Below are 13,487 nucleotides of genomic sequence, written 5' to 3' on the forward strand. Positions count from 1 at the left end.
CTGAAGGTGGGCTCCTGAGCGGAGAGACCGGCCCACACCAGCCCAGAGACAGCAACCACCAGTGAGCCGTGAGCCTCTTGTGGACAGAGCATCAGGCTCCCAGCTCCCTCGGGGCACCTCCTGGTCTGCAGACCCAAGCCAATCGGCAGGTGCCATATCGCTTCATTCTCCCCTCCCCCTTTGCCTACCGGCCACTGCTGAGAGAGACAATTTAGCCAACACCAGGAGGCATCTGCAGGGAATGGGACCTCTCCTTTTCGGGACCTACAGACTGAGGGGTACTCAGATTGTGAGCTCCCTACCCACCTGCCCTCCCAGGTGCTGTTTGCCTGGTGACTCAAGGAGAGTGGGGCAAATTCTGAGGCGGAGAGACATCGATCCAGCTTGGGCACCCCATGGGTGACTTGAGAACAGCACTCTTCTCCCTGGAAGGGTCAGGGATTTGTCTCCAGGGCCCAGGGGACAGGCCTGCAGACCAGATCCCGTACACCCAGGTCTCCATCGCATTGCCCTGGGGCACAGAAGGGATATTTGTGAACGACCCTGCTGAGTGTGTGTGCCTTCAAGGACAGACCAGCGTGCTTGAGGGGCAGCCCTCCTCTCACAGGAAGGCCCTGCACCCAGCCCAGGCTGTGATCCTGGGTAGGGAACCTCCTGGCATGCATGACAGGGTAGATCCACTGGCTTGAGGTCCTGCCTACTGGCAGAGGCCCCAGAGAAACTGGAATAGGGGAGGGTGTAAAGGAGCAAGGCCTGCTCTAGACTGTAGGTCTCAGATAGCCCCACCCCCCACACACAGACTTTTCTGCTGACTGGGGCCATTCCAAGCCCTCCCTGGCAGCTTTGCCCAGAGGCAAAGAACAGACCTTTGACCCCTGATGACAGCATTTGTGGAGCTTGAGGGCAGGCTCACCCAACCCAGGTCTTCCCAGACTCACTCCCCGACCTGCCCCAAATGAGGTGCAGAATAAGGACACACCTGGAAGTCCCAGGGCTTCAGCCACCACATGAGGCACTAGAGTCCCTCTCCAGAGGAACAAGAGCTGGTTACAGGACCCAAAAACAACACCGCAGCCTGCTCCTCCCAGCCTGCTCCTCCTCTACTGACTCATCACATAGAGTGTGGTCGAATCTCACCCACAAACACCACCTAGTGGCTCAGAGACTAAACAGGGTGTGTCATGATCCAAACAAAAATCTAAAGGCAATAAGGAGCAGCTGATCCAGATGAGAAGGAATCAGCAAAAGAACTCTGGAAGTATGAAGAATCAAACGGAAAGCACACCCCCAAAGAGAAACACCAGCTCTCTAGCAATGGACATTAACCAAATTGAGAACACTAAAATGACAGAAGAAGAATTTCAAACATGGATCATAAGAAAACTCAATGATATGCAAGAAAAAAATGGATAGCCAACACAAAGAAACCAGAAAAAAAATCCAGGACTTGGATGAAAAATTCACTAAAGAAATTGAAATATTAAAGAAAAATCAAATAGAACTCGTGGAAATGAAGAATTTATTTAGAGAACTACAAAACACAGTGGAAAGCCTCAAGAGAAGGGTAGATCAAACAGAAGAAAGAATCCCAGAGTTTGAAGATAACACCTTCCAATTAAATAAGTCAGTCATAGAGATAGAGCAAAGAAATAAGAGAAAAGACCAAGTCTGCAAGAAATGTGGGAGTATGTGAAGAAGCCTAACGTGAGAGTTATGGGCATTCCTGAAGGTGAAGAAGATAATACGCAAGGGTTGGTTAAGCTATTTGAAGATATAATTGAGGAAAATTTCCCAGGCCTTGCTAAAAATCTAGATATATAGGTACAAGAAGCCCAAAGGACCCCTGGGAGATTCATTGCAAATAAGAAGACACCACATCATGCAGTCATCAGACTGAGACCAAAATATCCACTAAAGAGGCCCTTCATCCAGCTGTAAGGCGAAAGAAACAAATAACATACAAAGGAAAGCCCATCTGAATAACACCAGACTTCTCAACTGAAACCTTACAAGCAAGAAGAGACTGGGGCTCCATCTTCACTCTTCTGAAACAGAATAAGGCACAGCCTAGAATCTTGTACCCAGCTAAGCTAAGTTTTGTATACGAAGGAGAAATTAAGACATTCTCAGATAAACAAAGACTGAGGGAATTCACCAAGACAAGACCAGCCCTCCAAGAAGTTCTCAAAACCGAGTTGCACATGAACCAGCACAAGAAACACTCATGAATGTGAAACTACTCAAAAGCTAAAGACCAAAGGCCAGATACCGCAATGGCTCAAGAGAGAAAACATACCAATGAAGTTCTACCCAAGAGGATAAACAAAAATTTACCCCACCTATCAGTTCTCTCAATAAATGTGAATGGCTTGAACTCCCCATTCAAGAGACATAGGCTGGCCCAATGGATAAAAAAACACAAGCCAACTATCTGCTGTCTCCAGGAAACTCATCTAACCTGCAAAGATGCATTTAGAGTGAAAATAAAAGGGTGGAAATCAATATTTCAAGCAAATGGAAGCCAAAAGAAGGCTAGCATGGTGATTTTAATTCCAGATAACTTACTTTTTAAATCAACAAAAGTAATGAAAGACAAAGATGGTCACTATATAATGGTGAAGGGTACAGTGCAACAAGAAGACATAACTATACTTAATATATATGCACCCAACTTAGGTGCAACCAGATTCATAAAGCAAAGCCTACTTGATCTAAACCAAATGATAAACAGGAACACCATAATAGCAGGAGATGTCAACACCCCACTGACAGCAGAGGATAGATCCTCCAAACAGAAAATAAACAAAGAAATAATGGACTTAAACAGAATGTTAGAACAAATGGGCCTGACTGACATTTACAGGACATTCTATCTAAAATCCACTGAATATACATTCTTCTCATCGGCTCATGGAACATTTTCTAAGTTGACCATAACCTAGGACACAAGGCATATCTTAAAAAATTTAAAGAAAAAATAGAAATTATACCATGCATCTTCTCAGATCACAGTGGAATAAAAGTAGAAATCAACCCTAACAGAAATTCTCATTTCTACTCAAAGTCGTGGAAGCTAAACAACGTTCTCCTGAATGATCATTTCATAAATAAGGAAATCAAGACAGAAATCAAAAGATTCTTTGAACTAAATGACAAAGGAGACACAAGTTATCAAAATCTGTGGGACACAGCTAAAGCAGTACTGAGAGGAAAGTTTATTTCCATAAATACCTATATCAAAAAGACAGAAAATTTATAAATAGACAGTCCAATGGATAGACTCAAAGAGCTGAAGGAAGAAGAACAGACCAACCCCAAACCCAGAAGAAGGAGTGAAATTAATAAGATCAAATCAGAACTAAATGAAATGGACAACAGGAAAACCATACAGGAGATTAATAAAAAAAAAAATGTTGGTTCTTTGAAAAGATAAACAAAATTGACATGCCCTTGGCTAGACTAAGAGGAGAAAAGAAAAATCTCTAATAACCTCCATTAGGAACATGAAAGGAGAAATTACAACTGATGCCACGGAGACACAAGATATCATCTATGAATTCTACAAAAACCTTTATGCACACAAACTGGAAAATGTGGAGGAAATGGACAAATCTTTAGAAAGACACAGCCTCCCTAGGCTCAACTAGGAAGAAATAGAATTCCTGAACAGACCAATATCAAGAACTGAAATCAAAACAGCAATAAAAAACCTTACCTACATTTTCTCCTAGAATTCTAATCGTTTCACACCTAAGGTTTAAGTCTGTTATCCACCGTGATTTGATTTTTGTGAGAGGTGAAAGCTGTGGGTCCTGTTTCAGTCTTCTACATGTGGCTAACCAATTTTCCCAGTACCATTTATTGAATAGGGATTCTTGTCCCCAGAGTATGTTCTTGCCTGCTTTGTCAAAAATTAGGTGTCTATATAAGGATGGTTTTATATTTGGATTTTCTGTTGTGCTCCACTGGTCTATGTCCCTGCACTTGTGCCAGTACCAGGCTGTTTTAAGAACCACAGCCTTGTAGTATAGTTTGAAGTCTATAAGAAAGACTCTTACAAACATTGGCCTAGGCAAAGAATTTATGAACAAGACCCTTAAGGTAATCACAGCAACAACAAAAATAAATGAATGGGACCTGATTAAATTAAAAAGCTTCTGCATAGACAAAGAAACAGTCATGAGAATAAACAGACCACCTACAGAATGGGAAAAAATTTTCGCATACTGCACATCAGATAAAGGACTGATAACAAGAATCTATTTAGAATTCAGGAAAATCAGTAAGAAAAAAATCGAACAACCCTATCAAAAAGTGGGCAAATGACATGAATAGAAATTTTTCAAAAGAAGATATAAGAATGGCTAACAAACATATGAAAAAATGCTCAACATCCCTAATCATCAGGGAAATGAAAATCAAAACCACAATGAGACATCACTTAACTACAGTGAGAATGGCCTTTATCAAAAAATCCCAAAACAACACATGTTGGCATGGATGTGGAGAGACAGGAACACTCATACACTGCTGGTGGGACTGCAACCTAGTGCAACCCCTGTGGAAAGCATTATGGAGATACCTTAAACAGATTCAAGTAGACCTACTATTTGATCCAGCAATCCCATTATTGGGCATATACCCAAAGGAAAAAAGGTCATTCTATAACAAAGACACATGTACTCGAATGTTTATAGCAGCACAATTCACAATTGCAAAGATGTGGAAACAACCCAAATGCCCATCAATACATGATTGAATTAGTAAACTGTGGTATATGTATGCCATGGAATCTTACTCAGCTATAAGAAATAATGAAGATACGACATCTCTATGGTTCTCCTGGAGAGAGCTGGAATCCATTATATTAAGTGAAGTATCCCAAGAATGGAAAAACAAGCATCACATGTACTCACCAGAAAATTGGTTTCCCTGATCATCACCTAAATACACATCTGGGAATGATAGCAATCGGATATCAGACTGAGGTGGGGGGTGGGGGGAGGGGATGGGTGTATGCCTACACAATTAGTGCATTGCGCACCGTTTGGGTAATGGTCACGCTTGAAGGTGCTGACTGGGGGAGGAGTGGTGGGGAGGGGATGGATATATACCTACATGATGGGTGCAACGCGCACTGTCTGGGGAACGGACACGCCTGGAGCTTTGACTTGGGGGGATAGGCAGTACATGGGCAAAGTATGTAACCTGAAATTCTGTATCCCCCATAATAAGATGAAAAAAAAAAAAAAAACTTCCCCAAAAGAAAATTCCCATACCAGATGGTTCCACACCCGAATTTTACCACACCTACAAAGAAGAACTGGTGCCTATCCTACAAAAGTTATTCCACAACATCGAGAAACACGGAATTCTCCCCAACACATTTTATGAAGCCAATATAACCCTGATACCAAAACCAGGAAAGGACGCACCAAAAAAGGAAAACTACAGAACAATATCCCTTATGAATATAGATGCAAAAATTCTCAACAAAATCCTAGAAAACTGAATCCAGGTGCTTATCAAGAAAATAATCCATGGCAACCAAGTGGGCTTCATCCCAGAAATGCAGGGATGGTTCAACATACGCAAATCTATAAATGTAATTCACCACATAAATAGAAGCAAAAACAAAGACCATATGATCCTCTCAATAGATGCAGAAAAAGCATTTGACAAAATTGAACACCCTTTTATGATAACAATGCTTAACAAAATAGATATAGATGGGGCCTACCTAAAAATGATACAAGCCATGTATCACAAACCCATGGCCAACATCATACTGAATGGGGAAAAATTGAAAGCATTCCCACTTAGAACTGGAACCAGACAAGGTTTCCCACTGTCCCCACTGCTATTCAACATAGTGCTGGAAGTCCTTGTGAGAGAAATCAGGCAAGAGAACAGAATCAAGGGTGTCCAAATGGGGACAGAAGAGATCAAACTCTCACTCTTTGCTGATGATATGATATTATATCTAGAAAACCCCAAGGATTCAACCAAGAGACTCCTGGAATTGATAAATGAATTCAGTAAAGTCTCAGGATACAAAATCAATGCACACAAATCAGAGGCATTCATATATGCCAATAGCAGTCAATCTGAGAACCAGATCAAAGACTCAATACCCTTCACAATAGCAACAAAGAAAATAAAGTACCTAGGAATATATTTAACTAAGGAGGTAAAAGACCTCTACAGGGAGAACTATGAAACACTGAGTAAAGAGATCGCAGAGAATGTAAACAGGTGGACAAGCATAGTATGCTCGTGGATCGGAATAATCAACGTTGTTAAAATGTCTATACTGCCCAAAGTGATCTACAGATTCAATATAATCCCTATTATATTACTGAATTCTATTTGCTAAAAGATTTTTATGTCTATATTCGTGAGGGATAGTTGTCTATATTTTTCTTTTTTCACAGACTTTGGTTTCTGTATCAGCATAACACTAGCTTCATAAAAAAGTGTTCCTTTCTCTTTTATTTTCTGGAATAGATTGTATAGAATGCTTGTTAATTTTTCTTTAAACATTTGATAGCATTCTCCAATGAAATCATCAGAACTTGGAAATTTCTTTTTTGGAAACTTTAAAATTATGATTTCATATCCATAATAGTTATAAGGCTATTCAATTATCTTTTCATATTTGCTGAATTGTGGTTGTTTATGCTTTCTAATTAATTGGTCTATTTCTTCTAAGTTCTCAAATTTATGGGTGTAGTGTTTTTCATACTATTCTCCATGATACTTTTGATGCCTAAAGTGTTTAAAGTGATATCCTCTGTTTTATTCTTGATGTTGATAATACTTGTTTTTTCCCATTTTGTTTTTGTCAGTATTGCTAGCTGTTTGCCCCTTTTATTGATCTTTTAAAAGAATCCGCTCTTTGTTTCATTGATTTTTGCTACTGCTTTTCTGTTTTCAATATCATTGATTTCTGCCCTTGCCTTTATTATTTCCTTTATTCTACTTACTTTGGGTACATTTTGCTCTTCTTTATCTAGTTTCTTGAGGTGGTAATTTAGATTATTGATTTCCAACATTTCGTCTTTTCTAATGTATGCATTTAGTGCTATATATTTCACTCTCAGACTTGTTTTAGCTGTGGTCCACAAATTTTCATATGGTATATTTTCATTTTTATTCAGTCCAATGTATTTTTTATTTTGTATTTTTTGAAAAGTTTGCTTGGAACTTCCTCTTTAGCTCATCAATTATTTAAATGTGTTACTTACTTTTCCAATTATTTAGCGAATTTCCTAGTATCTTTCTGTTATTAATTTCTCAGTTTTTCTCCATTGTAGTTGGAAGACACAGTATGATTTCAACTTTTAAAAATTTTATTGAGGTTTGTCTTATGGCATGGAATATTGTTTATCTTGGTATATGTTTTGTGGATGCTTAAAAAAATGTGTGTTCTGCTGTTGGATGAGATATTCTACAAATATCAATTAGATCTTGTTGGTTGATGGTGCTTTTGGGTTATTCTATATCCTGGTGTATTTTCTGTCTAACTGTTCTATGGTTATTGAGAAAGGAGTGTTGAAATCTCCAGTATAATTGTGGACTTGTGTGCCTCTCCTTTCAGTTCTATTGGTTTATGCTTCATGTATTCTTTTGCGACTCTGTTGTTTGTTGCATGCACATTTAGAATTGCTTTGTCTTCCTGGTGTATTAATCACTTTGTCATTATATAATATTCCTCTCTGGAATTTGTTTTTGCTCTGAAGTCTACTTTATCTAATATGTACTGAGTAGTAAAAATTTTGCGTCACCCAAAGTGTATGTGAGCAACATAATGCTCCACCGTCTTGTTTCAGCTCTTATACAGGAGATGATCAGAGTATGGAGATGGTAGGGGGCAGTGCAGTGTAGTAGAAGAAGCTCTGGCTCTGAGGCCGGCTGAATGGATGGGGTTTGAATCCCAACTATGGCACCTGTTAATGGGGCAGCTGAGGGCAAGTCACTTAACACTTCTGAAACTTGTTTTATCTTTTGTAAAATAAATAGATCCTATTAGGATGAGCTGTTTTTAAGATTTAAGATTATAACCTATGTTAGGTATTTACAAGTATGTACTAGGAGCAATAAATAAATACTTGCTCCCAGTCAATAAATGATACTATCTCAAAATTAAAATATTTTCTCTTTGAATGGCACCAGAAAGAAAATTAAATGGAAAACCACAGATGAAGAGAAAAGTGTGTAAAAACCGAATATCTGACAAAGGAATTGTATCCAAAGTACATAAATATTTCTTATAATAATAAAACAAGCAAAATATTTTAACAGACATTTCACAAAAGGAGATAATTTGGATGGCAAATAAGCATATGAAAAAATACTCAATAATCACCAAAATTAAGACTGCTAGTACCAAGTGTTGCCAAAGATATGGAGAAAGAGGTAATCTCATCAATTGCTAGAGGGAATGTTAAGTGGTATAACCACTTTGGAAGAGAATTGGAGAATAGTTTGCAAAGTCAAACATACACTTAATATATAACAGCAATTAAACTTCAACATATTTACCCAAAAGAAATTAAACTCTGAGGATACACACTTTTATACATAAGTGTTCATAGGACCTTTATTCATAACAGTAAATAACTGGAAACAACCCAAATGTTCATCAACAAATGAATGAATAAACAATGTTTTGTATATCCATGCAATTAAAAGGAACATAATACTGAAACATGCAACAAAATGGATGAATCTCATAGACATTTTGCTGAATGAAAGAAGAAAAAAAGGAGTCCACACTATATAATTCCATTTATCTGCAATTCTAGAAAAATCAAACTATTGTGAAAAAAAAGCAGAGCAGTGAATGTCTGGAGTTAGGGGTGAAAGATCTGACTGCCTAGGGGCAAAATGGAATTTTGGGTGGGGGAGTGATGAAAATCTCCTATGTTTTAATTGTGTTGGTTACACTGGTGAATATAATTGTCAAAACTCATCAAACTGTACACTTTAAGTGAGTGCATTTTATTGTATGTAACTTATAATTTGATAAATGATTTTTTTAACAATGAGAAAAAATACTTAAACAGGTATTTCTCAAAAAAGGATATCCAATGGTCAATAGGGCATATAAAAATGTGCTCTATATCAATACTCATCAGGTAAATGCAAATTAAATCCACCAATGAATTATTAATATAACTACATGACAATAAGTGACTAAAATTAAAAACACTGACAATAGCAAGTGTTGGCATGGAAGTGGAGCAAATTGGAACTTTTACATGTTGCTGGTGTGAGTGAAAATTAGTTTAGCCACTTTGGAAAACTGTTTGGCAGAAAATACTGAAATAACCCATATGCCTACATTATAATGCAATAATTCCACTCCTAGATATATTTTCTAAGAAAAATGAGTACACATGTAAAAAAATAATATGTACAAGAATGTTCTCAGTTGCTTTATTCATAATAGTCTCAAACTGAAAACAACAAAAATTCCATTAACAGTAAATGGAATGAATAAATGTTAAATCCATACAATGGATTACTACACAGAAATTTAAAAATAGACTACTAGCACATGTGATAACATAGATGAATCTAATTGAAATAAATATATTGAGTGAAGCAGAACAAAAGAGTATATACTATGTCATTCCATGAACATTACATTAAAAATAGGCAAAACTAATTTCTGATGATAGATGTGAGAACAGTGGTTTTCTATGGGGATAACTGATTGGGAGGGGGAACAATGAGCCTGTTAGATGGTGGAAATATTCTACATCTTGTTCTGGTGGTGGTTACAAGGTGTTCACATGTATAAAAATTCGTTAAGCTGTACACAAGATTTTTGCTCTTTACTATATGTATTAATAAGTGATACTTCAATAACACATTTAGAAATGCAAATGGAATAAGCAATTTAGTAAAAAGACAAAGATTTTCAAATTAGATTTTAATAATCTAACACTGTGCTCTTTAAAAGAGATACTTTGCATAAAGTACAGAGAAAAGTCAAATGTAAAAGTGTGGGAAAAGGTATATACCAAGCAAGCACTAACTAAAATAAAGCTGATATAGCTCTATTATTATGATTCAAAGTATACTTTTAAAAAACGGATATTTCATAATGGCAAAGGGTCAATTCAACAACGGAATTCAAAGCAGATGCAAAAAGGAATTAAAAGGAAGATACAAAAATCATTAATTTGTATGGACATAATATACCTTTAACAAGAAGTTGTAAAACTCATAAATTTTTGTGCAATTTCACATCTTCAAATAACATAAATTCAACACATAAGTTGATGTAACTTAAAGCAGAAATAGACAAATCTATAACAGTAGGTGGAGATTTTAGCACATTCCTCAAAGTAACTCAGAAAATGCAGATAAAGATATAAGCAACACAACAGATGCAGTTGATCTAATTGAAATATATAGAATACCATTTGCAATACAATTTGCAAAAATTGTAGAAAACACACTATATTCAAGAGCTCACAGAAGATTTCCCAAAAGAGACCATATATTGAGTGATGAGGCAAGTTTCAATTTTAAATATTGAAATATTACAGGAGAGGTTCTGTTACCAAAGTGGAAATAAACTAGAAACCAGTAACACATAAATAACCAAAAATCTCCAAATGTTTGGAAATTAAGCAATACCTTATAAATAATTGATGGGTCAAAAAATTATAGTGGAAAGCTGAAAATATTTTCAACTGTATGATCTATTTTGATACATATTATCAAAATGTGGGATTATGCTAAATCAGTTTTTAATGTTAAGGTTATAGTTTTAAATGTATGTATTAAAATGGAAAAAGTTGAACATCAATGATCTAATTTTCCTCAAAAAGGTAGTAAAACAAATTAATCTAAACAAAGTAGAAAAAAGGAAATGATAACAAGTACAGAAATCATTGTAATAGAAAATCAATGTATAATATAAACATTTTTAAAAGTCAGAATTTAGAACTTCAGGAAAATTAAAATTGATAAACCCGTAGCAAGACAGATCAAGACAAAAAACGCACAAATCACTTATAATAGGAACAAAATAGGGATATGTCTGCAGATTTTATAGACATTAAAATGGTAGTGGACATTATGAAAATCTATATCCATAAATATGACAGTTTAGAAAAAGTAGACAAATTCTTTGAAAAACACCACTCACCAATACTGGCATTAGAAGAAATGGAAAATATGGGTAGTCTTCTCTATTAAAGAAAGTGAATCTGTTATTAAAATCCTTCCCACATTCAGTACACCCAAGAATAGAAAAGAATAAAAAAAAAGAAAAAAGAAAAAAGAAAATCCTTCTCACAAAGAAAACTCCAGGCCCAGATGGTTTTATACATAAATTCAATCAGATGTTGAAGAAAGAAATTATACCATTATAAAATATATTCTTTAAAAAAATAGATGAAGTAACATTTCCCAACTAATTTTATAAAGTCTGCATTATCCTGATACCAAAACCAGGTAAAGATATTATAAGAAAAAAAGACCATTACCCTTTATGAAGATACATGTAAAAATCCTAAACAAAATATTAGCAAATTAAATCTACCAATATATAAAAAGTATAACATGTTATGAAAAAGAAGGTTTATCCTATGAATATAAAATTGGTTAACATTAGAAAATCAATATAATTTGCCATATTAATAGAATGAAAGAGGACATCTATATAATAATCTAAATATTTGCAGAAAACACATTTGATAAAATTCAGCATCCATATCTCAGCAATTAGGAATAGAAAATGATTTCTTTAACCTGATAGAGGACATCCACACAAAACATAAACCTAGCATCACAGTTAATGGTGCAAGACTGAATGCTTTTCCCCCAAAATCAGGAACAAGGCAATAATGTCCACTCACCACTTTTTTTCAGCATTCTCTGGAAGTCCTAGCCAGCACAATAAAGGAAGAAAAAGGAGTAAAAGGAATACAGATTAGAATGGAAGAAGTTAAAATTCTTTATTTGCAGACAACATGATTATGCTCATAGAAAATTTCAAGGAACTTACAAAAATAAGCTACTAGAACTAATAAGTGAATTTAGCAAGGTCACTAGATGAATGATCAATATACAAATATCAATTGCATTTCTGTATAGCAGCAATGAAAAAATGAATAATGATGTTAAGCAAACAATTCTATTTACAATAGCATCTAAACATAGAAAACAATTAGAGATAAATTTTACAAAATATTTTACAAGCTCTGTACAGAGAAAACTACAAAACACTGCTAAGAGAAAGTAATGAAGACCTAAATAAACTCTATATGCCAGGTCTATGGACGGGAACACTCAATATTGTAAAGATGTCAATTCTTCCCTATTTCAATTATGCATTCAATGTAATACTATTCAAAATCCCAGCAGGTTTTGGAAATTGATAAGCCAATTTTAAAATGTGTATGAAAAGTCAACAAACTTAGAATGGCCAAGAAAAATAAAGAGGAGGAGAAAAAGGAGAGAGAGGGAGGAAGAGGAGGAGGAAGAACTACTACCTCCAACGCCACCCCCAAGCTGGAACACTTATGCTAATAGATAACAAGATTTATTATAAAGCTTTAGAAACTAAGCAATGTGGTATAGATGAAACCGTGCAAAAACAGAAGAGTGGAACAAAACAGAGGACAAAGAAGCAAATCTACACATATAGTAACTTGCTTTATGACAGAGGCACAACTACTACTCAGTGGTGAAAAGATAATTCTGGGCCAAGTGAATGCCCATATGAAAAAATTAACCTTGACCTCTATCTCACATCATACACAAACATTAATTCATTCTAGAAAAAATATAGTAGAATATTTTCATTACATTCAGGGAAGCAAAACTTTCTTAAATAAGGCACAAAAACACCAACCAAAAAGGAAAGTAAAATTGGACTTCATTAAAGCTAGGAATATATTTTAATCAAAAGACAAGATAAAAATAAAGAATAAAAGGGCCAACCACAGACTGGGAGAAGATATGAATATATGCTAATGCATATCCAGAATGCATAATGAACTCCTACATATCAATAAGAAAAAAATTAACAAAGGAAAGTTTTTAAATAATGTACATACAAAATGGACATCCAAAAAGATGCTCTCAACATCATTATTCATCAGAGAAATATAAGTCTACAAGGAGATACATCTATCCTACTCACCTTCCCAGCCTAAAACTTAAAGTACTGACAATACTTAGTGTTACTGTGGATGTCAAACAACTTAAATTCTGATACATTGCTGGCAGGAGTGTAAATGTGGTGCAACCTCTTTGGAATATACTTTGGTTATACCGACATATACCCAGGTAAAAATGTGTCAACGTATATATGTGAGATTTGTACATTTTACCATATATAAATTACATGTCAATAAACAAGAAAAAAATCAGAAAAGACATGACATGATAGGATGAATTTGAACACAAAATGTATATTTGATCATGTGAAAGACTTACTATTAATTTTGCCCATGTGATAA

The sequence above is a fragment of the Eulemur rufifrons genome, chromosome 30 (assembly GCF_041146395.1).
Source record: "Eulemur rufifrons isolate Redbay chromosome 30, OSU_ERuf_1, whole genome shotgun sequence".
Taxonomy (NCBI): Eukaryota; Metazoa; Chordata; class Mammalia; order Primates; family Lemuridae; genus Eulemur; species Eulemur rufifrons.